The sequence below is a fragment of the Lontra canadensis genome, unplaced genomic scaffold (assembly GCF_010015895.1).
Source record: "Lontra canadensis isolate GAN:19392208 unplaced genomic scaffold, GSC_riverotter_1.0 scaffold25, whole genome shotgun sequence".
Lineage (NCBI taxonomy): Eukaryota > Metazoa > Chordata > Mammalia > Carnivora > Mustelidae > Lontra > Lontra canadensis.
This window is the reverse complement of record NW_022631019.1, coordinates 7,486,621-7,511,178: the sequence shown is the minus strand read 5'-3', so window position 1 is coordinate 7,511,178 and position 24,558 is coordinate 7,486,621. Positions and strand designations below refer to the sequence as shown.

General features: G+C 53.9%; 1 protein-coding gene across 1 annotated transcript in view; it reads left to right on the top strand.

Moving 5' to 3' along the window:
• Positions 1-341: 341 nt before the first annotated feature.
• Positions 342-24,558, top strand: part of CASZ1 (castor zinc finger 1) — a 144,917-nt gene continuing 120,700 nt past the window's right edge. Inside the window, exon 1 of the mRNA XM_032863382.1 lies at positions 342-469. The gene's annotated coding sequence lies outside the window, so the exon portion shown is untranslated. The remainder of the gene's footprint in view (positions 470-24,558) is intronic.

Sequence of the window (24,558 nt, the reverse complement as noted above, 5' to 3'; positions counted from 1 at the left end):
TCTCTGGGATCAGAACAGGTGAAAAGTAACCCACTCCTGCCCCTTCTCTCTTGTCCCCCAGCCTCAGCTCCTCTCAACTTGGCGGGGTGGGTGGGTATGGAGAGCTTCTCCTGCCGCAAAAGGGAGCCCTGCGCTCAGATCCTCCTCCGCAGGCCGCGTCCCGCTGCGCACACTAGCAGCGCTCAGCCCGGGCGGTGGGTGGGAAGAAACCCGGAGGGGAAGGTCTGGGGGTGTGAGGGTGGAGCGGAGCCCGGCCCAGCGATCCGGCCCGGGTTTTGCATGCCACCCACTCGCCCGCTCGGCCGCGGAGAATTCCATAATCACAGCGGGCGAGAGCGGAGACTGGGAGCGAAAAATCCGGGATCCGGCAACTTTGGGCAGCGCATGCGCGCCCGCGGCGCTCCATCCCAAACACACACACATTTTTCCCCCGGACTTGGAAAGTCACCCAAAGCCGCCCCAAGTGCAGGTAAGAGACTCGGCGCTCTCTCCGCCGCGGCCCCCCACGCCCCTCAGCTCCCGGGGCCTCCCGAGGTGCTTCCCCGCCTCGCCCCCTGTCCCGGTGCAGCCCCCCCAGTCCCGGGGCTGCCGCTTGCAGCAGGGAGCGGGCGAGCGAGCGAGCGAGAGAGCCAGCCAGCCAGCCTGCCTGCGCGCGGCGGCTGCCACCCAACTCCGGCAGTGCGGGAGGCAGGGGGCACGGAGGGCTGGCATCCGGGCGCGGGGCGGCGCGTCGCCCGCCGCGGCCAGGGGAATGCCCAGCGCGCGGCTCGGGGAGAGGGGAGGGCTGCTGCTCCTGGGGGTCACTTACTCCAGCTGAGGGGGCGGCGGGGTAGGGGAGAAGAGGGGGAGGTGCCAGGCGCGAGTGCAGGACTTTGCGAATAGGGTGGGGGCGCCCCCCGCGCTGCAGGCTGGGGGGGGGCAGGTGCTCGCCAATACCGGGTAATCACTCCTTCCCCCTACGCCCCCCCCACCCCCACCCCCGGCTGCAGGGGTTCGAGCGCCCGTCAGGGCAGAGGAGGCAGGCGTGAGGGGTGCCTGGGGTGACTTTGCAAGACTTTGCCCAGGGGAAGGGGTGGGTGGGGAACCCCTCCAGCCGACTCTTGTGCCCCCATACCAAGGTGTAGGTGCCACCGGCAGAGGTAGGCAGTGTTCACTTAGGCGCGGGGTGCCAAGGGGTGCCTCCGGGTGGGAAAACGAAGGCGAAGGGTTGCTTGGCTGGGGGGAGCGGCGCCCCCTTTTTCATTCGTGCCTGGGAAGTTTGTCTCAAGTGCGCTGCTCCGGGCGCGGCAAGTGGCGCTCCTCACTCCCCCCACCCCCACCCCAGCCTTCCCGGGGCTCGGGGCTGGCAGTGCTGGGCACAGGGAGCCGGGGCACCGGCTCACGGCCATGCGGCTGTCCGCCAGAGCCCGCCTGGGTCCGGGGAAAAGTTCGGGGGAGTTGCCGCGGTTGTTGTGTGCGCTGGGAGAGAAGTTGCGCCCGGGGATGTGGGACTTTGGGCTGGCGGGCCGGCAGGCGGGTAGAGCGGTGCGCTCCCAGGGGGCTCAGCCGAGGTGGGAGAGGGTCTGGCGGGGTCTGTGCCCCAGGGTGGGCTGAGGGTGACCCCGGGGCTTAGCAGTTGCGGAGAGGAATCCGTGAATCCAGGGACGCGCGGCTGAAATAGGCACGAGGGGGAGGACAGAGAGAAGAGCCTCTCGTGGGGGAGAAAGGGGGCACCGAAGGGAAGAGGGCTGGACGGACCACCCGGTCACTTGGAGTCGACCTTCAGGGCAGAGGAGCGCGTGGTGGCTGGCGGAGGAGCGTCGCGAAGCGGGGCTCCAGGGGGCGCGCCGGAATGGGGGACCGGGTCGGACCGATAGGGAGCTCCCGGGGCAGGGCGCCGAGTCGTGCGCCCGGGGTGAGCCGGCCGGGCGGAGCGGCGGCCGGTTTATTTTTACTCGGTGGCATTTGCAGAATGTGCAGCTGATGGCCGTCGGCCGCCAGGAAGTTTTGCTTTCTGTTCTTTCTCTGTTCCCGAAGCCAGCGCGGCCGGGAGCGGGCGGACTGCGGAGCCGGGCCTGGGAGGGGAGGGGTCGGCTGCCGGGGTGGCAAGGTGCGGGCAGGGGCGCGCTGGGGCATAGGGCGGGGGCTGGCCGGCGAGGGCGGCGAGCGGGCGCTGGGTCGCTGCGGAGCATTTGGGCGAACGTCTGTCCCCAGCGCTGGGAGCTTCTCGGCGAGGGAACAGGTGTATGCGCCGTCAATCACGGCGGGAGGGACACTTCGGGGGCGTAGATTAAGATAATAATAATAGATTTTTCTCTAGGGGGTGGGCGCAGATTCTTCTTCCAAGTCGTCCCCGACCCAGGTCCGAAGTTGGGGGAGGAGAAGAGTGCCGAGGGAGGCAGGGGGCCGCTTCTCCCTCTACACAAGTTCTTCGGGACCCAGCCTCAGCTTGGGAAGCGGGCCCTGGGTGCGGCGAGGACCTCCTTCCAGTCACGCTGGGGAGGGTGCGGGTGCGTGTGCGGGTGCGTATCATTTGTCCACCAGGGAAGCAGCGAAAACACCCCTCCAACAAGCCCGGAGCTCCCCCAAACCCAGCTGGATCAAGGGGCGACGGGGGGGTAATTATGCGTCGCTGTCTCAGCGGAGTCTGGGGGCACGACCCCCAGAGCCTGTGGTTGTCCCTCCAACACCCGGTACACTCAAAGAGATGGGGGCGGCGAGGGGGGAAAAGGCCAAGCGTAGTCGTGAAGCAAAGTTGGTAAATTTAGGACATCTCGGAGCTAGTACAGGCGCTCGGTAAGAGTGCGCGAGGGGACTGGGAAACAGATCGCCGGGTAAACTGGCGGCCCCCCCCCGCCCACCCCACGGCGCGCGCGCGCGCGCACAGACACACACACACACACACACACACAAAACACACGCGCGCGTGCGCGCGCGCGCACAGACACACACACGCACACACACCCCACACACGTCGCCGTCCTAAAGGGAGCTGTCCGGGCTGAGCAGGAGCAGCTGCGCCGGGCGTGGTGAGGGGGGTAGTTGGTCCCCGGGGGCTGCGCCGGGGCTGCGCTCCACGTGCCCAGAGGGGGCGCTGGGCCATTCGGCGCCCGAGCGCAAAGCTCCGGGTTTGCGCCTTGGTGGCGGCCAGGAGGTGCGTCCCGGGCGGGCGTCGCGTCCCGCGCCATCTCCCGCGACTCGCGCTACCTCCCCCGACGCCAGCCGCTTTCCCACTTGCCAAACTTCGGCTGTACGGTTTGCCCCTCACTCGAGCTCTCAGACCCTCTGCAGGGCAGGATGGGGAACTTTTCCCTCCCCGGGCGGCGGCCACCGCCTCTCCCGGGATCCCGCGAGCTGGAGAGATGGCCCCCCCACCCCCATCTTGTTAGCCACCTTAGAGGCGGTTAACGAGAGTTTATGGGGAATATTGTTGAACTTCAGTAATCAGGTTTCCAGCGATCTTATGCCTCCTGTTTAATTTATTAGACTAGTTATTTATTCTGTTGATGATAATCTGTTGCTGGTTTCTATGGAGATGTTAAACTGATCTCTTTCAGAAATCAAACTCCATATGCACTAAAACGTTTAAAGGGGCAGTGCCTCTCTCTCTCTCTCTGTCTTTTTGATTTTTGTTTTTTTAGACTTTGCACCTTGCAGAGACTTCGCGTCTTTCCCTGAGTCTCCGTGCATTTTATTTCCTTCTTACGAAGGAGTGGAGCCGGAGACTCGCGCTTTGTGGCAAGTACAGCTTATTATGGCTAGAAGAGAGCGAAGGCTTTGATCCCGAAGTTGCATCATCATTTAAAACAGATCATTTCACCCCCATCTTCCCCATCGTATAAGAGCAAAATTCTTTCAAGATCAAAGAGTCCAATCTAAAACAAAAAAAAAAACAACTATTGTTAAAAAAAAATAGGTAGTCAGTCGAATGTGAACCTCTCCTTTGTATCTGCTCCCCTTGTGTTGAAAGAATTTTTTTTAATAAGAAAAACAAAACTTGTAGCTCAGCTAATTTTTCATACTTATTAATAGTTTATCTGCTCCCCCCCCCCCTTTTTTTTAATTTAAAAGGAAGTTCAAAGTTAGATTTCTCTGCCTGTGGGGGTTGAGGTATATTTGCTTCTCTTTTAGATCCTGACCATCTGTTTTTGGAAAATTAGCCTCTGAGAAGAGGGGGAAAGTTTCTACTCAAACTTAGTGGAGTACTTTAAAATTTTTTTAAAATATCCAAATATTTGACAGTCCTGATTCCCCACTTTTTGGGTGGGGGGAAGATCAGTAACCTCTGTCCCGTGTATAAAAGCCTAACTTTTTTTCTTCTTTTCTTTTCCTGTGTTCTTCTCAGGTATTTTTGGTAGACTCCTGACTTTGAGGGGGTGGGTGCAGTGAACTAAGAAAGTAAGGCAGAAAAAAAAAATTATCTTGGTCTGTGACACTTTGAAAAATTGCAAACCTACTCTGTACTCAGTATTTATCACGCTGACAGATATGATACAAAGCGATTGCATTTCCTAATGATCCTCTGGGACTAAGTTGTAGGTAAAACCATTTAATGCATTTTTAATTTTAAAGTAAGGCCCGGGTTCCATTTTCTTGGAGGTGGGGGGAGTGGATGTCCCTCTCTAGAGCTGATGCTTTCTGGGTATACTGTTTTGCTTTTTCAAGAACAGTCCCCCCACCTCCACCCCTTCACATTTCCATTTAGTTTGGGGAGGGGTGAGGCACACACAGGGCATTTGGCTTTCATAAATAAATTTATATCTGGCCAGAAGGTCCAAAGCTGAATAAGAGCACACTTTAAAAAAAAAAAGAAAGAAGCAAAAACAAACCTCAGACTCCACCCCTGCTATAGGAAATAAAAGAGTCAATACTTGACCCCCCCCCCATGCCATCCTGGTTCTCTTTTACATTATTTTATTTTAGAAGGGGGTGGCGTGGTTGTTGCTTCTCGGCTCAGAGGAGAGAGGAGCCGTTCCTGCTTTTTCCCCCTTTGCTATATTTTAAAAATTTGTTTGATTTGGATTGCAAACAGAACAGGCTTACGGGAGAAAAGAGCACTGTGGCTTTAAACTCAGGAGTTTGCATATTCTCCTTGTATCTTTCCCCTTTGCTAATTATTGTGTTGTTTTCAGAGCAAATATGTCATATCCATGGCGACCGGGCAGGTTTATTGTCTTTCTGAAGCAATAGCTCACATAAGTAATTAATGACTTTCTTTTTTTTCCTCTGGCTTAGGTTAAACAGATCATTCAAGGAAAGTCATATCTCTCTCTTCTCTCTTCTCTCTCTCTCTCTTTTTTTTAGCCCAGTGACATAAGAACATGAGTTAGAACAAGAAAATACTTTAACCAAGAAGTCAACAGCTTATTTTCCCCCATTTCTTTTAAAAGCTGAAGTGTCAGCTTTCAGACATATGAGGCTGTCATTCTGGCAGAGCTGCGAGCAGTGTAGAGTCCACGCCTGGGCTGGAAATCCATTTGAAGGTTGTACAGCAGGGGAAGTGTTGGCATGGGGGGGAGTAACCTGCAGGAATTTGCTTTTGAGGTGGGGGGGACGCCCTCCAAAATGAGTATTTCTCCTGTATTTAGCAGAATTTAATTAAATTGTTTACAGGAAAGAATTAATGAGTTGGTATTAATGTGTGTCCCCCCCCCTTTCTTTTTCCCAGTCTAGTTAATTGGAAAGACAGTTTTTTTCCTTTTTTGATCCACCTTGAGCTTCAGCTTTCTCCAGCCTTTGTCTCAAGTGTTTTTTCCTGGAAAAGTACTTTTTGGAATCCCCTCTGGTTCATATTTCCAGAATTATACGGGAGGGGTTGTTTGTTTTTTCCCCTTAGACCCACAATTCGAAACTGCTTTCTGCTTCTCGGGAATCCACTATGATGATTGACTGTGACTTGGATTTTTTTCACTTTTTGGGGAGGGGGTGGCTTTTTAAGGATGTAACGTATAGACGGCCTATCTTCTGTATCAAGAGACAGTGTTATGGAAGGCAGAAGAAACGTTTTCCTTTAAAAAACAATCACCATGTATGTTCCACCCTTTTCAAATGGACTTTTTTGCTAATAAGAAGTCTTATGATGTCACTCCTTAACTTTAGAAATACACTAGATGTCCAACTGACACTCTCCAGCAGCTCTCTTTCCTCCCCCCACACAGACATGCATTAATTAAGCATACTTGTACTGTGTCCCCCCCCATTTTGAAATTCCACATATCGCTAAGGTTTTGTGTGTGTCCTTAAGAAAGGGGAATGAGATACAGAGAAAAGCATTTCCATGATATTTATACTCGGACACAATTAAAAAGGGTCCCCCCCCCACCATTTGAAGTAAGTTAAAAAAGGCCGTGAGTCAACTGAATGAATCTTGAGGCTTTTGGCATTAAAAATAAAAATATAAAGCAGAAGAGAGATTTCTTTGGTATCTGGTTTCTGAAGAGCAGAAGAGAAGGCCAGGCGAGTCTGGTGCTGAGACTCAAACGGAGCTGTAATTGAGCCCGTAACCTCTTGATGTCTATATCAGAAAAGCAGACATGAGCAGAGGGAACCGTAGAGAGGCAAACAAGCCTTGTAAAGGAGGGAGCTCACCGGGAGATTCAGAGAGAGAGAGAGAGAGCACGCGAGCGATCCGGGTTGGGGGGGGGAGATTTAATTTATAGACATTTTAAAAACTGTAATTTCATTAGGATCTGTTCTTCCCCTTCTCTGAAGGGCAGCCCGGCAGACCGATAAGGCCGGTCCCTCTGCTGGGATGCGTGGTGTGGCTCGGTGGGCGTGAACTTGGACATCATTTTCAGCCTCTCCGGTTCCTTTCCTCATTGTCCCATATTCTAACAGCTTCCCTGTTTTGGAATTAGAAAGTTGCACAGAGCCAAAAGTTAGCCATGGCTTCTGGGTGCCTGGGGACCGCCCCCCACCCCCCTGCGGGTGCCATGCCGTTCCTCGTGCGGGTCTGTCTCTTCGTGCGGGTCTGTCTCCCACCTGGCCTTTGGCATTCTGTGTCTTCTGTCTGGCGCTGGGCTGCCTGCGGTTCCGGCTGCAGGAAGCCACTGGCAAGGGGTGGGGGGCATCCCAGCTCTGTCCCCCAATCATGCCCCAGTCAAGTTCACCAAGTTAAGTTGCTGTGGTGTTGAGGCCACTCTGTGGGGTGGGGGGGGGCAGGGGGGAAGCTGAAGCCTGTCATAAATTCTGCAGAAATTAATCAACCGTTTAAGAGCCGGACGTTAACGAGGTTGTGCAGGCAAGCCGGGCCCTTCTCCAGTTCCCCCTGCTCAAAGTCCAGCAGAGTGAGGGGTGGCCTGGAGGGTGGGGAGTAGAAGGGGGAGGGTTTTGTGTGTGTGTGTGTGTGTGTGTGTGTGTGTGTGTGTGTGTGTGTTTAATCTCAATAATTGAGAACAACTAGGGAGAGGGAAGAAGAGAAATGGATTTATGGAATATAAATCCTCAAGTGCCCTTGGTCCATATTGTCGGAATTTTTTTTCCTTTTGGTCTGGATTTGTCCTGTGTGTCTTTGGTGGAAAAGACACGTAGAGAAAGAGAGCAAAGGGGGGGGGGGGGAGAGAGGGAAGGATAGAGAAGAGAGAGAGAGGGAGAGAGAGAGAGACGTGTGGCTCCTTTGGAACTCATTATCATTCTTAATAAGCCTTAAGGAATAAAGAAGAGCGTTGAGTGTAAATGCTGGGTAATCCTAACACTTCTCAAGGTGAGAGGAGTCTTGAGGACACAGAGAAAAGAGAGAGCAGAGGAGGGGGGCAAGCAGTCCTGGGGGAGTGGTGGGCCCAGCGTTTGGGAGTTTCTGTGGGAGGCCTGGAGGCTGGGGTGGGGGGAACCCAGAGGAGCCCCGCCAGCTGATTGTCTGAGAGGACACTGGGGATCTCCAGGAGAGGGTGACTCGCTGAGGCGAGGAGCAGGGGTGAGGGTATCATCAGCACTGGGTCTGCCCCGCCTTGGGTTGGGGTGGGGAGCAGGGGCACAGGGCTTTTCCTCTTTCCGGGGCCCTGTCTCCCCAGCAGGCTCAGCCCCCAGCACCCTGGCCTCGGGTCCCTGGAAGAGGAGGGAGGGTGGCTTGTCCTGCTCCCTTGGGCTCCCCTGCATTGTCCGCCCTGCTAAGCGGGAGGGACAGAGCCACGGCCAGAGCTCAGCTCTGGACACTAGGTGGCTTAGAGGATCTTCGAGGTTTTCCAAGACAGCCGCTGGCTTCCTCTCTCCTCCCCGCTGGTGGGCTCTGCCGTGCCTGTCCTCTGTTGGGCCTGCGGCCATCCTGGCACACTGGCAGGAGGGTGAGTGGGCCTTGGCACAGGGGCTTGGCACAGCTCCCGGGGCCAGCGCTCCTGATGACCGGCTTCCCGGCCAGGCGAGGAGGAAGCCCCCGGGGGCCAGAGAGGCAGCTGATCAGGGCCACTGGAGAGGGATAGTGGGGGCATGCGACACTGCTGAGCCCACTGTGCTAGTGGTCTGGGGGGGTGTCTCTGCTTCTTCCTCTTTCGAGTTCATGTGCCCCCTCTGAGAATCCTCTTCATAAAACAAGATCTCCTAAGCATAGATACTCCTTACTGTTTGAGGGGTTTCACAGGTCTTATAAACCCAGCTAAGGGGTCCTTGGCTCTGGTGGGCTTCTTTCCAATTCTCCAAGACTGTTTTGGGGGGTGGTAAGGAAGTGAGGAGCGAAATCAGGTCTCATGTCCATTCGCACCCCTGCCTACCCCCGTACTGGGGGAGCAGAGCCACATCAACTGTGATCCAGGGTCCCCCGCAAGTGGACTGGGGCCAGCACTCAGAGTTCCGCCTGAAGAACCCACACCTGCTCAGGTAGATTCCCCTCTCTGGGACAAAGGCAGCCTCCCCCCCCCTCGTCTGGCAGGTATACTATAGGATTTCTAGGGTTATCTGAGGAAGGGTCTTAGCCAAAGTCATGTCCAAACCTTGGATGATTTTCTCTGGGGACAGAGCAGGCAAGAGATACAATTCAGGTTTGACTTAGAGTAGGCAGGTTGTGTGTGTGTGTGTGTGTGTGTGTGTGAGAGAGAGAGAGAGTGTGTGTGTGTTTTAACTCTGTGTTTCGTTTGGAAAGCAACTTCTGGGGAGCATGCAAAAGGGGGTGCGTGGGAGTTGGAGATGAAGGCTGGTGACTGAGCTGGTGTGAAACCTGGAGGGAGAGCAGGACGGGTTAATGGCGGGTGGATTCTGCTTTTCTGTTGTTTAAAAGCAGTAATGACCAAATTGCATGCCCTGCGTGTGCTCGCTGATGAGATTTACCGAAAGGAAGGCGCACAGCTTCTCTGCTGGTCTCGGGGTGGGTAAACGCGTGTGTGCGTGTGCGTGTGTGAGTGTGCGTATGTGTGTGTGTCTGTGTGTGTGTGTGATGGGAAGGAGGGGTGGGGGAATCAGCTCTGCCAGGCTGGCACCCTTCCCCGGCACTAATTGCTGGCAGAGTACCCACGGGGGCCGCTCCAGCGTCTCCAGCTCCGCCTGCCCCCCTCAGCCCTGGGGAGCTCAGCTGTGCAGCTCACTCGCTATGTGAGGGCCATTTCCGGACCTACTAGTCCCAGAGGCTCCTTTGGGAATTTCAGGGAAATCTGATCCCTCAGGGGACCATGGGCCGAGCCCAGCATCCCTGGTCTGGCATGAGGGGACGGGGTGGGACCTGGGTGGTCCGGAGCCCCACTGAGGCCTAGTTGTAGGGGTCAGGGGACCGTGTTCCCGGTCTGGCTCTGCAGTAAATCACTGTGTGGTCTTGGGCGAGTCATTTGACCTCTCTGGGCCTCGGTTTCCTCTCTTATCAAATGGCCTCCGACCCGATTTCCCTGACAGGGTCGCTCTGCCGGTCAGCTGGCCTCGTAGCTGTGAACATTCGTTGAAATCGTGAAACGTGATGGAGAATTGATCATGGTCCCGTCAAGCGCAGGGTGCCCCCAGCGTCAGATGAGTCCGTTTTATATAATATGGTATCAGGGATTCCAGAAAGCCAGGGGCCTGGACATGGTGTGTGTGGTGCTGGGGCTGCATGTTTGTATCAGGTTGTGTTTTTTGGTTCTCATCCTCGGGAGCTTGGGGCTGAGTTGGGGGGCGGGGTGGGTAGTTGCTTTTCAGGCAGGATGAGGGATCCCTTGAAGAGCTGTGTATCTTTATAGATCATGCGTTCTGAACCTAATTACCTGGGGATCAAAGTCATGTCCTTACATCAGTTATTTAACTAGCCTGTGCCTCAGTGTTCTCATCTGTAAAATGGGGATAACACTGCCAGCCTTGTGGGGTTGATGTGAGGATCAGATGAGCTGAGACTTGCGAAGTATTCAGAACCCGCCCAGCCCCTGTGTGTGTTTCAGACTCGCGTGGGAGGGAGTGTGGACACACCTGCTGCCCACCAGGGCATGCTGTGGGTGAGAGAGAAGGGAGAACCCACTCTCTATATCTGGGGGCTGGGACTCCCGAAGGTGTGGGGTGTGATGGTGTTCATTGGAAGTTCTGAGTTTGCATTTTATCTTTCGGGGCTACCTTGAGGCCTCCTGGTGGTTTTGGCGACGAGTCAGAAGGTGTCGAGAAGCGAGACTGTGCCCACCTTTGGCATCCCACCCCAAATGGGAGAGGGGCCATTGGTTTCTTGTCCTCCGTGTGGCCAGAGTAGATGTTTCTGGAGCTGGGGAGGCAGGGAGGCTCCTCACAGGAGCTTTTGGGGACGGGAGGCAAGGGGGCTGGTGGAAGAAGCCCCTGGGAACGGCAGTGAGGTGCTGGGGGCCTGAGAGTTTCATGCGGAGAGCCTGCGGGCCCTGGGTGCCAGCGCTTGTGGGCTGCCCTGGCAGAGATGATGTGGAAGACGACATAGACAGCAGAGGGGTAGAGAGCCTACTTTTGGAGTCAGGCTGGACCCAATGCGAACCATGTTTCTCTTGCTTAGGCAGATTAATTTCTCTAATCCTTTGTTCCTGCATCTGTAAAATGGGGTTGGAATTCCACCTGTGAGCACAGAGAAAAGGACAGTAGTCATAGCCCCCATGCACTGAGGTTTGACTTGGAGCATTATTTCTGGAATTCACTTAGCTGGGGGAGCAGCACACAGTGGGGACTGCGGGGTGAAAATTCGAGGAGCCCAAGCTGATCCCTGGACTATCTCGCATGGAAGGCTAAGCTCGGTGCTCAGCCAGAGGGCAGAGCTGGAGGGAAATGGGGCATGGTGGGGATGGAGCCCAGGCTTCCCCGCTGCCCTTGGGTGGTCCTGCCATGGGGAGCAGCCCGGGGCCTGAGGAGTTGGGGAGGGAGGGGCCAGGAGAAGAAGCAGAGGTTGCTTGGAGGTAGTGACCTAGGGAGCCAAGGACGTGGGGGCTGCGAAGCAAGGGGCACTGGAGGGGCGAGGGGCACTTACAGAAGATGAGTTGTGTGAATCGCCACCAGCCTCTCCCATTTCACTGTGCTATGCCAGAACACCCCGGTTCTTGTTTCACTATCTGCGATCTGGGAGCAGGTTAATTTCCATGACGAACTCCAGGCCACGTGCTCAGAGGATTTATCTAATTAAACTGATGCTTTTTTTTTCTAAGAAAGAAAGGACAGAAGGGAGGGAGTAAAGAAAGGTAGGAAGAAAGGAAAGAAAGAAGGAAGAAGAAATGGAGAGAGAGAAGGACGGATGGAAGGAGAAGGAGGGAGGGAGGGGAGGAGGGAGGGAGGGAGGAAGGATGGAAGGAAAAGAAGGGAAAGAAAAGGAAAAAAAAGAAGAAAAGAAAAAGAAAGATGGGAGCGAGGGAGGGAGGGAAGGAGAGAGATAAGTTGGAGGTAGACCTGTGATTTTTGGAGGGCTATTCCAGGATGGAGGAGAGGCTTGGTGTCTGAGCAGGGACCTTGCAAGTGGGCCACACTTCTATCTTTTGACGCTTTTAAGTTTATTTCCAACATCGCTCTTGGCTGGGAGGGAAAGGGGCAGCTGGAGGGATTCTGGATCTGGACTGGCCAGTTGGCGGCCCCTAGCCCATGCGGCAATTAAAAGGAACTGAAGTGAAAATTTCAGTTCTTCAGTGAACTAGCCACATTTCAAGTACTCCATGACCACTCGTGGCTACTGTGTTGGGCTGCACAGATAAGGAACATTTCCAGCATCACTGTCAAGTTCTATTGGACAAGGGGGGTATGAGAGGGGCGGGAGCTTCCTTCCTAGGGCCTAGGCTAAAGGGATGCAGGAGCCCCCAGAGGACAGTGGTGGAGGCAGGGGCTGGGCTCCCAGCCTGCAGCCAAGACCTTTGTGGTGCTGGGCCCTCCTCCTCTCTAGAATCCCCTACAGGTTTCTTCTCTCCCAGGTCAGGGCGAGATGGTGGGGCTACAGTTGGCAGAATGGGATTTAAATTCTTTTCTCACTCGCTGTCGTTTTGACTTGGGGTGGAGGCCATAACTGTCTGATTGTGCGGATGTGGGCTACTGGGAGACAGCATCTGCTCGGTGGGTCTTTGGGATCATGGCCTGAGCCTATGGGTGAGAGCACTTAGTAGAGTGCTGGGCTCATTGTGAACACTTGGAAAATGGGGACCCCGGTTTTTATAATAATTATATTATTACTGTTGATATTATTTTAATGTGATTATTGAAGAGCTTTTGTGGCTGCCAAGTTCTTAGGGACATTCCCAGACCACATGCTAATTTCTCTACAATCAACACTTTCCAGAATTAGGTTAAATGGAGCCTACCCCCCACACACCCCTCCACCCCCTCACCCCCCCACCCCCCGCCCCGGCCAAAATCCCTACCTTCTGGAAGCCTAATTTGGATCTCTTTCCATCTCTCCCCATCCCTTCTTTCTTTGGGCAAAAAGAAGAGTTGGAACTACCCTAGAATTAACTCTTACAAGCCTTTCTACTTGTGAGAGCCCCTACTTTTCCCAGCACACAGAAAATTGTGCCCATGTGTGCGTGTACACACAGACACACACACACACACACACACGCACACACACACACACACACTTCTCTACTGGTCAAAATACATTAAAAAATAAATAAATAAAACAACCACCCAAAGTATTAAAATAGGGGAGAGCAGATGTGGCCCAGGCGGGGTTGGCTGGATTGTTTGGGGCTGAGGGTGGGGGCCGTGGCCTCTGGGAGGGACGTGTGTGTTTATTCCTGGACATTGCCCAGTGCCCTGTGTGCTAATATGGAACTGAAAAGTCCCCTGTATTGTGTAGGCTCCTTTCCCCGTGAAAAGGCAATTGAGTCAGTGAGTTCTGAATGGATTGGAGCTGACAGTAAATGAGAATTTGGCAGTGGGTAGAAAACAAGCTTCCCCACCCCTGTCCCCCACCGAATGCAAACTCACTCATCCCTCCCTAAACCCCCAAGGCTCGTCGGGTTTTTTAGAGGGTTTTTGAAAAAAAAAATCACCGTTTCTTTTCGTACATATCCACATTATCAGCAGGGGTTCGCCCCCAACCTGCCCACTTCCCCAGGGATGGCCTCACCCCCTCCCCGTCGCCTCAGTGGCTCCACCAGCGATCCCGAACGAGTTAAAGGCTGAATCAACTCGAGACCCAGCTGTACGTTTTACTCTGGGTTCCTGAATGAAGCGATGTGCTGTGCTCAGCACGATTGGAGACTGTCTGGCCCGGGTGGCCCACCACCGGGCCCCCACCCTGCTAGGCTCCACCGGCTTCCACGGGACCCAATGCTGGCCACGGGGGAGCCTTGTCCGGGGGTCCCCACGTCCAGCCTCCATGACAGGCCTATTTGAATTTCAAAAGAAAGGGTGCCTCATCTTGAGCTGGTGTCATGCCTGGTCTGCAAAGAAGGCGCACAGGTTCGATGGTTTGGATGTACCGTGGGCCCTGTTCTTCCACCACACCCCCCACCGTATTTTCCCTCTCCGCCATGCGCACACTAGTAAGTTGGTCAACAGACATTTACTTGTACTTGGCCCTTGCAAAGGTCCCATGTCCCTAGACCTCCCCACTTCAACATGCCCAAGAGAGCCAGGGACGGACATAGCCACCTTACAGGTGTAAGGTCTGTATGTTTCTAAATACATAGAATTTAGCTCATTCACTCGACCCTCCTCTCTCTGTGGGGATGTGCAGTACCTCTTCTTCCTCAGGGGCAAGAGGCAAGGAGAAGCACTCATTTTGGCAGGATCTCAGCCTGATTTGGGGGGTGGGTCCTGTGTCCCCCAGTGGCTGTGGATGCCTCTCAGGAGGTTCCCTTTCTGGAAGAGGTCCCGTGGAGTGCGGGAGAATGGCCCCCTTGCCGAGGCACTGTGGGATCCTTGAGTGCAACGTTAAAATTCCTAGTTCCTCCTTTATTAGTACTGTGACTTTAGGCACTTCCCTAACCCTTGCAAGGCTCAGTTTCCTTCCTTGTAAAAGGAGAGCGATCGTAGTGCCTCCAGCATGGGGTTGCTGCTGGGATTAAATGAAATAATGCTGGTGAGGCCCTTGGTAAGAGGCCTGGCGCCTTGAACTAGGGGTAGCCATGAGGGCAACCATCACTATGATGACTCCTCGCTCCCCGTCTGTTAGCAGGAAGGCAGGAAGGTGGAGGGCTCAGGCCTGTTGCTGTATTCAGGTTCCAGGACGCCCCGGGCCAGGCTGGAGTCTTGGCACCCCAGCCCAGAGGCTGTGGCCACCAGAGTTCTGCCGAAGCATACTTGCCTAACCAGCAGAGTGAACATGAACATGAACGTGTCAGCCCAGTACAGAGCACTGGAGGGGAGCAGGGAGAAGGCTTGCCACACTCAGGGCTGAGTTCACTAACCCCCCCCAAAGTGGCAGCCCCTGGGCTGGCCTGGCCTGCCTGGCCCAGGGAGGCGTTGGCTCCCAGACACTGGCACCATCTTGATTCTCCTTGGCCTCCCCTCTGCGGTCGGGAGCATGGCCCTTGCCCTCCCCCAGGAGCAGGTGGCCTTTGCAGCCTGGCACCTGTTCCTGGACAGCGGCCGCCAGGAAGGCGCAAACCTGGGGATCGCCCAGTGTGTCTAACGAGTGAGTCCTTCCACGAGGCCTGTTTACTCCCTGGAGGGGCTCGCCTGGGCCTGACCTGGTGGAGGAGGTCAGAGCAGGGCTCGTGTTGTCGTCCCCCAGACCCCCCTGCCCTGCAAGCCCTCCAGGTGAGTCCCAGGAGGGTCCCAGGAGAGCTGGGACCAGCAGCCTGAGGGCTGTGTTGGGGACTTGCTGGGGGAGTGACGGGAGCCAGGAGAAGGGATGAAGGATGTAGGAGGAAGGTGGAGGGGATGCGGGTGAAGCCTCTTGCTTTTGTCCCCAAGGGGCAGCAAGCAAGCGGAGGTGATTTTACCTTTTCCGTTTATTAAAAGGTGAAGGAAATAGACATTTTCTGAGTGCCAACCAGGTGTCAGATGCTGGACCGTGACGTTCTGTGGGACTGAAGGACACAGGGCAGGTGGTGGCTCGACTCCTGCTGTACCAGTCCTGAAATAAGGCTCAGAGAGGCTAAGTAGTTTGCCTGAGATAACCCAGCTGCCTAGAGGAGAGCCAGCCTTTGAACGCAGGCTGATACGATTCTGATGCTTATGCTGATTCTGATGATTTTTGATGTTTTTCTCCATGTGCTTGGAGAATATAACCATATTTTAAATAGTTTTTGAGAATAAAAAAAGGGAAAACATTCACTCATAATTTGACTATTGTAATATCACCTCCTTTAGCATTTGGTGTCTTCTGGGGTCTTTTTCCCCTCTTTGGTGACTGTATATATTTGTATAATATACATTTTACATGATTATAATCATAAGAGAATATGGTTTTAGTTGAGAAGTAAGAGGGTCTCCTGAGCTGGGGCCACCGGGGAATGATTGATTCTCAGCAAAATGGAAACCTGGCTTTGGCCCTGAGCCATCTTTTCCGTAACGAGGTTCCTGAAGTTGCATCGGAAAAAGCAAACTGGGTGCATGGAGAGGCAGAGAAGGCCCTTGCGTTCCCTCCTGGGCTGATCGGGCGCAGTTAAGTGGTAGAATTTTCCTTTTAACTCACTTCCTCCTTGCTTTTGACAAATGGGAATATTTGTACCATTTTCCCGAATGACCTCCTCTCCTTGGGGTAATGAGAAAATGAAAGTCTTTGCTAAGTGCTTTGCGATATTCAGATATAAAAATGGAGAGCAGAGTGTTGTCATGGGCCTTTTGCTGCCAGGGCGCTTTATAAAGAGGAAGTACGGCTCGTGGGGGTGAAGGTCAGCGTCAGGATGAAGGCCGTTGTTGGAACCAGCGTCTCTCTGGGCAGGAGGGCAGAGGCGTGCATGGCCCGGTACAGGATGGGGAGGGTTTTGGTGGAGCCTCTGCCTGTCTTCCAGGTTCACACTCCAAGGCCAGGGTAATCCAGATCATTCGGGCAAAGCCCCCACCGCGGCCACCAGTATGTGGCTAAATGGTTCCATTCGTGGAAAGGTCTCCCGCAGGCCCCTTTTCCCCCTCTGGCTTCCTAGCGTCAACCCAAGAGTAACAGGGCGGAAGAAATACTGTGTCACCTCTACAGGTAATAATGTTGAAGATGATTTCGAAACCTGGGAAAATGTTTATTATGTGAGTGAAAAAAAAAAACAAAACAAAACACCGAAGGCCAAGTGCACGCCACTATAGAAACTATATAAAAATCACAAATGCATACGGACGAAGCTTGGAAGGTAATCCTCCAAAATGAAAATTACAGCGTGAGCGGTGGGACCACGGTGATTTGTTTTTTATTTCACAACATTTTCTTTAAATTCTCCCCTGTGATTAAAAACCAACAAAGCCAACGTGGCGGCCCAGGAGGGAGCCCGGGGAGGGGGAGGGGGCGGGGGCGGGGCAGCGCCAGGCGGGAGGGCGCCTGCTCCCACGGCCCCCGCAGGGTGCTGAGCTCACCGGCTGTGGCAGCGGCAGAAACCTATGAGATCTCCAGAAGCCGAGGCGTATCGGTGACTCAGACCTTCGTGTTATGCTGTTCAACAATAGCTTTTGTCCTTTGCCCAAAACCCTAGGCCAGTGTATGAAAAAAATTATAAAATTATGAGATAGTTTGTACTTTCCTTCCCAGCCCGTGCTGGCTTCGGGTGCTTTATTTATTCAAGGTGGGGAGGCAGGGAGGGCGGGGTGGGGGTTGAGGGGCAGATAGAAAGGAGAAGAAAAACAAGGTAGAACTCGGACAAGGCCCAAGAAACGTTTGAGGCTCACCAACAAACTTTCTTTTGTTTCCCCCTGGGGAGAAAAAAATAAGGCGGAAAAAATGCAGAGGACCAGTTTGAACCAAATAAAGCTCCTCGTGTATTGTGCGTGGGGTTGTTTCTTACAGTGGGTTTTGCCCTTTGTTAAGTAAGAAAGCTACTGCATGAATCTCATCTCTGGGCCAGAACATGATGAGGGCAGGAACGGAGGAGCCGAAAGGGCTGGAGCAAGGACAGCCAGGTTGGGCTCTAGTGAACGTCAGTGTTTCTCTTGGCTGTTCTGGCCAATCATGCCTAACTGCCAGCAGCCTTTGCCCCCGCTGCTGGTTGTGTTAAGGGAGGTTCCTACCTCCTGGTATCCCTGAAGCAGCTTTGTGCGAGTGGGGCTCAGAATTCCATGTGAATCGGGAATCAGGATGAGTTTGGCTTGGACCAGCTTGGAGTACAATGTTCCTCCCAGTGTCCATTGGAAGAGGTTTTAAGCTTGAGATTCAGGAAGAAAGACCTTGGGAGGGTAGAGTGGGGAATGGGGAGGAGGGCATGGGTGATTGTGTATGTGAGATTGCGTGTCTAATAGGGTGTGAGTGATATTGCGTGTGGTTGTGTGATTATGTATGTGACTGTGTGTGCGTGTGCATGTGTTTCCCCCGACCACTTTTTTCTCCAGTTGTAATGGCTGGGCTAAGCAAGGCTTATGGGGGGAGGGGGCTTTACATCAATTTTTTTCCTGTATTACCTTGTCTCCCTGCCCCAAACCATTTCTCCTAATGAACCCCTCAGGCGGTCTGGACCCTGGGCAGATTGGTGATTCTTTCTTCAAGAGTAGTTCAAAGGATTCCATAGGCATAATCCAGGTTCTTGGCAGTGGTTTGACCAGTAAGAGAAAGGAGTCTTTTGGGTTAGAGGCAAAGACGCAGACGTCTGTGGCGGCCTGGACTGGAACTCAGGTGTCTATGTCTGAGGCCCTATTGGGGCCCCGGCCCTGCCTCCCCTGTCCCTCCTCGTCCAGGCCATCTTGGGAATGGATTTGCTGTTGAGCTTCCAGGCTCTGTGGGCTTTGATGGGCTTTCTTGATCTTCTAGTCACAGTGATCATGCCTTGGAAGAAGGCAGAGCAGATGCTATTGTGTCTCTTTCACAGATGGAGAGACTGAGGCCCAGAGAGGAGAGGCACCTTGTCCACGATCACACAGCTAGTCAGTGACAGATCTGGAACCAGGACAGTGTTTGGGGCCACTTGGAAACATGGTCATCTGCACCAGTGGCTCGGGGTAAGGCTGGCTGGTCCCAGACAAGGAATTCTGCTTTTTTACCTCTTCCGGGAAACAAAGGGACCCTCTTGGAGCATCAGACACTTTGTGGCTGTGGTTGGAGTGACCGGTCCGGTTTTAGGGTCTGTCTCTGTGGAAGAAAGAGCACTGGAGGGCGAGCCCCCTGCCTCTGTCACTGTGAGCCGCCACGTCCCAAGTCCTCAGCTTTGCTGTCTGTCTGAGGCTGTCCCCAGTGGTTCCCGTCCTGTCCCACGTCAGGACAGCTGAGCTTCCTGCCACAATCCAGTCCCCAGCCATGCCACACAGCAAACCCTCTCCCACAACCTGTCAAACGAGAGGTGCCAGTCTCCTCAGGGCTTCCACGAGCTCCTGGCCCCTTTCTTATGCCAAGAAGAGCCTCTGCCGACTTGTGAAACAATGCCCCAGCCCATGCCTCATGCACCTGCTTATTGATAACCGTGTATCTGAATGTGCCTTGTGTCCGAGCCCTTTGGTTTGAACTTGCTGAGCACTGAGAGGCTGGGGCGTGAGGAAATACGAGCAGGGGAGAGAAGTGGTACCCTCTGACCAGAGGCAGCTGTGGTGAAGGGGGTAGGCGCCATGCCCAGGGTGAGCGCCATCTGGGCGGGAGGCCTGGCTTCCAGCTGTGGGGGCTCCGGAAGGGCAGAGCCTGGGAGGAATGATTTTGAAGCCACTACTATGGAGATTAAGGGGATGAGAATGTAAATCTCAAGTAAAAAGGTAATTGAATGTAATAGCAAACACTGCTCGCGCTATGTTAATTTTAGCTCTTCCCCTGGATACAAGGCGCTGTATTAGTGTTTTATTACCATTTTGTTTGCACTAATAAAATAGTAAAATTTATTTCAAGGAAGTTGAAGGATGGTTTTACAATGCAAATTTGAAGAAATTGGACTTTTCATTTATGCCTCTGCTATTTTAAACCCTGACGGGTGTAAATTAGCTACAGGGACCAAGCAGACCCCACTGATGGGGACTTGGGAGGCGGGAGCCCTGGCAGAGGTTCCAGACTACCTCAGAGCAGAAAGCAGACCGCGTTCCACAGAAAGGCTGGAGGGGCACAGAGGTCTTACTGGGTGGATGGGGAGGTGGGTGAGGGCGTGTCAGGCACGAACGATTCTGGGGGTAGGCGAGCATGTCACTCACTGAGCCTGTGGGGAGACACATGTGGCCACAGACCTCAGAGCTGTGTCTTTCCTCTCTGCCCTTTGGCTTCCTTCCTGTCTTTCTTGACATTGAGCCTCGATTAACCAGGTGACTTCTCAGAGGGAACTGAGCAACTCTTTCCTCTGTGCCTAGAAAGGAGGGGTAGACCAGATGTCTGGTCTTTTTTTTTTTTTTTTTAAAGATTGTATTTATTTATTTGACAGACAGAGGTCACAAGCAGGCAGCGAGGCAGGCAGAGAGAGAGGAGGAAGCAGGCTCCCTGCTGAGCAGAGAGCCCGATGTGGGGCTCGATCCCAGGACCCTGGGATCATGACCTGAGCTGAAGGCAGAGGCTTTAACCCACTGAGCCACACAGGCTCCCCCCCACCCCTTTTTCTAAGCGGCTGACAATTGAGGGGAGTCATGGGGTGTGGGGGAAAGACCTGAGGCTAAAAGGAGCTTGGGGAAAAGGACCCAGGCGGGACACCAGTCCATGTTCCAAGGCATGTTCCCCTTGTCTGTTCTTCCTTCTGACCTGTGCATACTTAAGAGAAAGAAAGCAAAACGTTTTTCGGTAAAAGCCAGCATCCCATCAGGTTGGGCCCAGGTACGGTCATATTCATGAACAAAAAGGCTAGAGAACTGAATTTTTTAAAAATCCAGTTGTCTGAGTTTTAGGGAACATGATGATGGCATAAGAAGGTGGAGAAGGGAAGGAAACAGGAGATCGGAGAGTTTCATTTTGAGTTTTGGGTGAAGACTTCAGGTTGGTTCTTGTTTTATTCAAACCGGTTTGTTTATCTCTGAGAAATTATCAGCAGCAGTGGCCCGAAGCAATGCACTGGGGGACCAGCTTCCAAAGGGTAGGGACCCGAACAAGTGTACCGATGTCTGGCGAGGTCTGTGACACGTGTTGCCCAGGGTTCTCTGGCCGCCTGCCTGATGTGGGGGAAACAGTGAGCTGGTGACACCGGTTTCCAGCCCCAACCCTAGGTCCTGTGGGTTTTTTGTCAGTGTGTTCTCTGTCTCTCGTCTGGGAGTGTAGTGTATGTGTGTGTGTGTGTGTGTGTATGTGTGTGTATGTGTGTGTGTGTGTCTGTGTGTTTAATGCAAAGATTTCAAAGTGTTGATACTGGCAAGACCAGAGCTGAGAAACTGGAGGAGAATGGTGGCAGAAGGCAATCAGAGATTCCTCTCACTGCAGACGGTGTGAGCTCTGGGTGTCAGCACTCTGTGAGTTTGCAGGGAACTTGGCACTGGAGCAGAGGAGGGTAGGCACAAGCTATAGTCGGGCCTACACGGTCATGTTTGGAGCAGACTGGGGTGCCAGGAAATCACCAGCAGCAAAGCCAGCACCCCGAACCGTTTTGCTTAGGGCAGGAAAGTTCTGCATCTGGGCCTCTCAGCTTCCTTTTGGATCCAGGGTCTGTAGGTGGCATTTCTTGGGATCATGGTGTTCGTGCAAAAGACAAGGGACTCCAGACCCAGCCCTGTAACAGGCCAGGAACCTCTTTGTTCCCCTGCTGGGTGCTGCCCAGGAGGCCCCGGTGGCTGAGGGGATAGAGAGGGGGAGGACCTGAGTGGCCGAGGCGGCCAGGGTGAGGACAGCTTTGAGAGGGTTGCTGAAAGAAACCAGAGATGAGGACACTGAAAAGAGGTGCGACTTTTCACTTTTGAAATAGTCTCCGATTCTCAGGGAGCGGGGAGGTGTGCTGCTGTGTACCCAAGCATTTAGAGAGTGCATCAGGTTGGGGGGGGGGTTTACACTCCGGGTGGATTTCAATCCCAAACTCTAATTACATCAAGGAGCAGACAGAAATGGGAAAAGCAGATTAGTGGTGTGGCCCGCTTGGGCCTAGCAGTGGAAGTGGCTCCTGGAGCCCCTGTCAGGCTCGACCTCTGTGCCACGATCCTAGCCAAGGTGGTTCGCCTCCGACCACCCCGAGGAACAGCCAGGACCCTGGGCAACTCTTTTCTGTTCATCTGCTCTTAATGGCCCCCAGGCCACCCCTGGAGAGTTGAGGCTCCTCCGTGCAGCTCGAGGGCTGCTCCCTGTCCTCCCTGCTTCCTCTCAACACTGGCTTCCGCATGTCAGTTCCAGCCTGCAATAGAAGGACCGGACTTTCTTCTCAGCGTGAGGTCTATGCACGTGTGTTGGAGGAAGAGAGTGACCCTAGAGGACACCGCGGGTCGCTGTCATAGGTGACATTGGTAAGCCCCAGAAGCTAGCTCCCTATCTGCTGCTTTGTCCTGTTTGGTTTGGGGGAGCCCGTGGCCTGGTCCACAGCGTCTCCCCAGATGCCCTTTTAATCGGGTGAAAAGGTGGCCAGAACTTCTAGGTCTTTGGCCCACAAGCCCGTGACCCTTCCCATCATCCTACTCAGCCCCCTGGGGTGTGACGGTGGCATCCCCAAGTATTGCAAACCCCCGGCTCACCTTTCTCTTCTCCCTGCCCCCCTTCCCTGCACCTGTCAGCTGTTTCATTGACTGTCTGGCTTGGCTGCCACCCATCCTACCTCCCAGGCCAGCTCCTCCCCCCCCCCCCCCCCCCCCGGCCCACACCCCCTCCCTTCCTGTCTCTGCCCACGTCTGTCTCTACCTGCCCGTCGCCGGCACACCTGAGGATCCGAGGCTGCCTAACGGAGTGCGGGGATGGTTCAGGGTGTTTACCAGACAGCAGGGATAAGGTATTAAATCCTGTTGCTGTCTTCCCAGGGCCAGGTTCCTCAGATGGTTTTCCAAATTCCTAATCTCGGTGCCCACATCCCTGCCCAGCCCATGTTTGATGGGAGCTTTCCTTTCCGATTGAAGCTGAACCGAGCAGGATCTGTCGCGAGGCTGGGTCTGGCTTCCCACCGGTGCTCGATGACATGGAGGTCCAGCCCCTTCCTCTCTGGTTCTTCCTTCCTCTCCTCCTTCCTTTCTCTGGGAATCTTAGTGAGTGGGAGGCCAGGACTCTGCTGCCAGGTGTTCTAGAGCCTTCTTGATTGCCCCTTTCCCCACCAGTTTCGTCTTGCGGCCACCTGCTGTCATCTAGGGGAGGGAACCCCAGAGTAGGCTTAGTGTCAGAAGCAAGGAGGACCCCACCTTGAGGACGGTGTGCGATGGGAATGAGCAGGTGAATGACAGCCTCTCCCGAGGACGGGACATCATTCGGATTCTTCCCACTCAGAATACGAAAGGCCAGCGTGCAGTTCTGCTCACCACGCTAACTAGCCTGGTTCGCCCTAGGAGACAGTCTGCAAGGCAAACCTGCTTCTCCATGGTGTCTCCACACTGGTTTTGGAGAGGCAGGACTAGGGAGGCTGTGTGCTCCTGGCAGCCCTAGTTAAGCTGGCCTGGCCTCGGGGAGGAGCAACAGGAGGGCTCAGAGACTCCCCAGTGAACGGGGACATTCAGTCACCCGGTGATGTTCACTTTCTGATCTGGGGCAGAGGTGGCTTCCAGGGATCTTCCCTTCTTTGGGACATCCGAGGCTTGTCTCCCATTCCTGCGGACTCCATCCCCATGCTCAGCCTTCTCTTTTGGAAACTAGGCTAAAGGTGCAGATTAATTTACTCTCCCCATCCACCACCATCCCCAAGGCTGGGAACTTTCTAGGAAGGGAGAGGCAGGACTCTACAGCAACCTTCAGGAACGTCACCGGCGGTGGCAGCCTGGGTACCTGGAACTGATGGGTGTGTCCTGTCTCTGAGCTGCCACGTGACCTAGACAGACCCTTCCAATTTCAGCTTCTCTTTCCCTAGCTGCAGGCTCCCTCTTCTTTCTCTCCCCTTCTTCCTCCAGGCGGTGGGGAGATGGCTTGGTTTTCCCTCACTCTTCAGGTGGTCTACCCTCGATCCTGCTGCAGATTTTCCAGGGGTCCACCCTGTCCCCATTGCCTGGACAGTCGGCACTGCGCTGGGCTTCTTCTCTCTCCCTTTCTGAGTGCAGGGCACCGAAAGGAGCAGAGGGATCTCTGGGGCCTGGCAGAGAGGGGTTTGCAGGGCCGGGGACAGGACAGAGGGTGTGGCACACCAGGTCCTCAGCCAGGATGCTCACCAGCCAGGCTTCTTCTGTGATCATACAAGCTGGGCTCCTAATTTTATTTTGGGGTATTCTTTTTCTAGTATGTGTTGGGCAAGGATTAAAAAGTGGAATAGATAAAAAGAGGGCCAAGAAGTTCTGGAAGATGACAGTTGGGCTAGTGGGGAGGAGGAGGAGGAGAAGGAGGAGGAGGAGGGAAGAGGTGAAATTAATTCATTAGAAAAACTTGTTTACTGGCTTTGCTTAGGCACCTCCATTTTAAAAGTCTACGTTTACAATAAGTCGCTAATTAAAATACAAAGTGAAGCAACAGCTATGTTTTTTTTTCCCTTACACTTTAATTGCATGATTTTTTGTGATGTAATTTCTGGAAACACCCAGTGTACCTCACAGGGCTGATTGTTTGATAAACTAGAAGCACCTGAAACCAACCCAAAAAATAAATATATAAATCCAAGAGGATCTTAAGGTAGATTGGAAATGACAGAGAACGGCAGACAGCAGGGAACCGAAAATCCATAATAATAATAAGAAAAAAAAAAAAACCCTTTTAAGTAAGGACATTTATCCTGCCTAGCCCAAAAGGAGAACTGGTCTGCCCATCTGGGATTGGTGGGAGAGAGGGGGCAGCTGAAATGGAAATGAGACTGAGTTGGGTTATCGCTATCCCACACCCCCTAGTTGGTGCTATGGAAAAAAAAACAAAAACAACTTGGACTCTTCCCTGGTTCCATTTCTTTTTTGGGGCTGCTTCTTTCATCACAGACCTTTCAAGAGGATTTTCATCGTCCCCCTTGTTCTGAGCCTAGATGCAGTCCCAAGAGGGAGCAAAGGAAGGCAGTGGCTGCCCCCCGCCCCACCCTGGGAAGAACAAGCCTGTCCATGCTCACAGAGGGAAGACAGGGTGTCCCCAGGCTTGGGCTGCTGGCCCAGAGTTCCTGGCTCTCCTAGAACGCAGTGGGAAAGGTGGTCCATAGTAAGAATGGTGTGCAC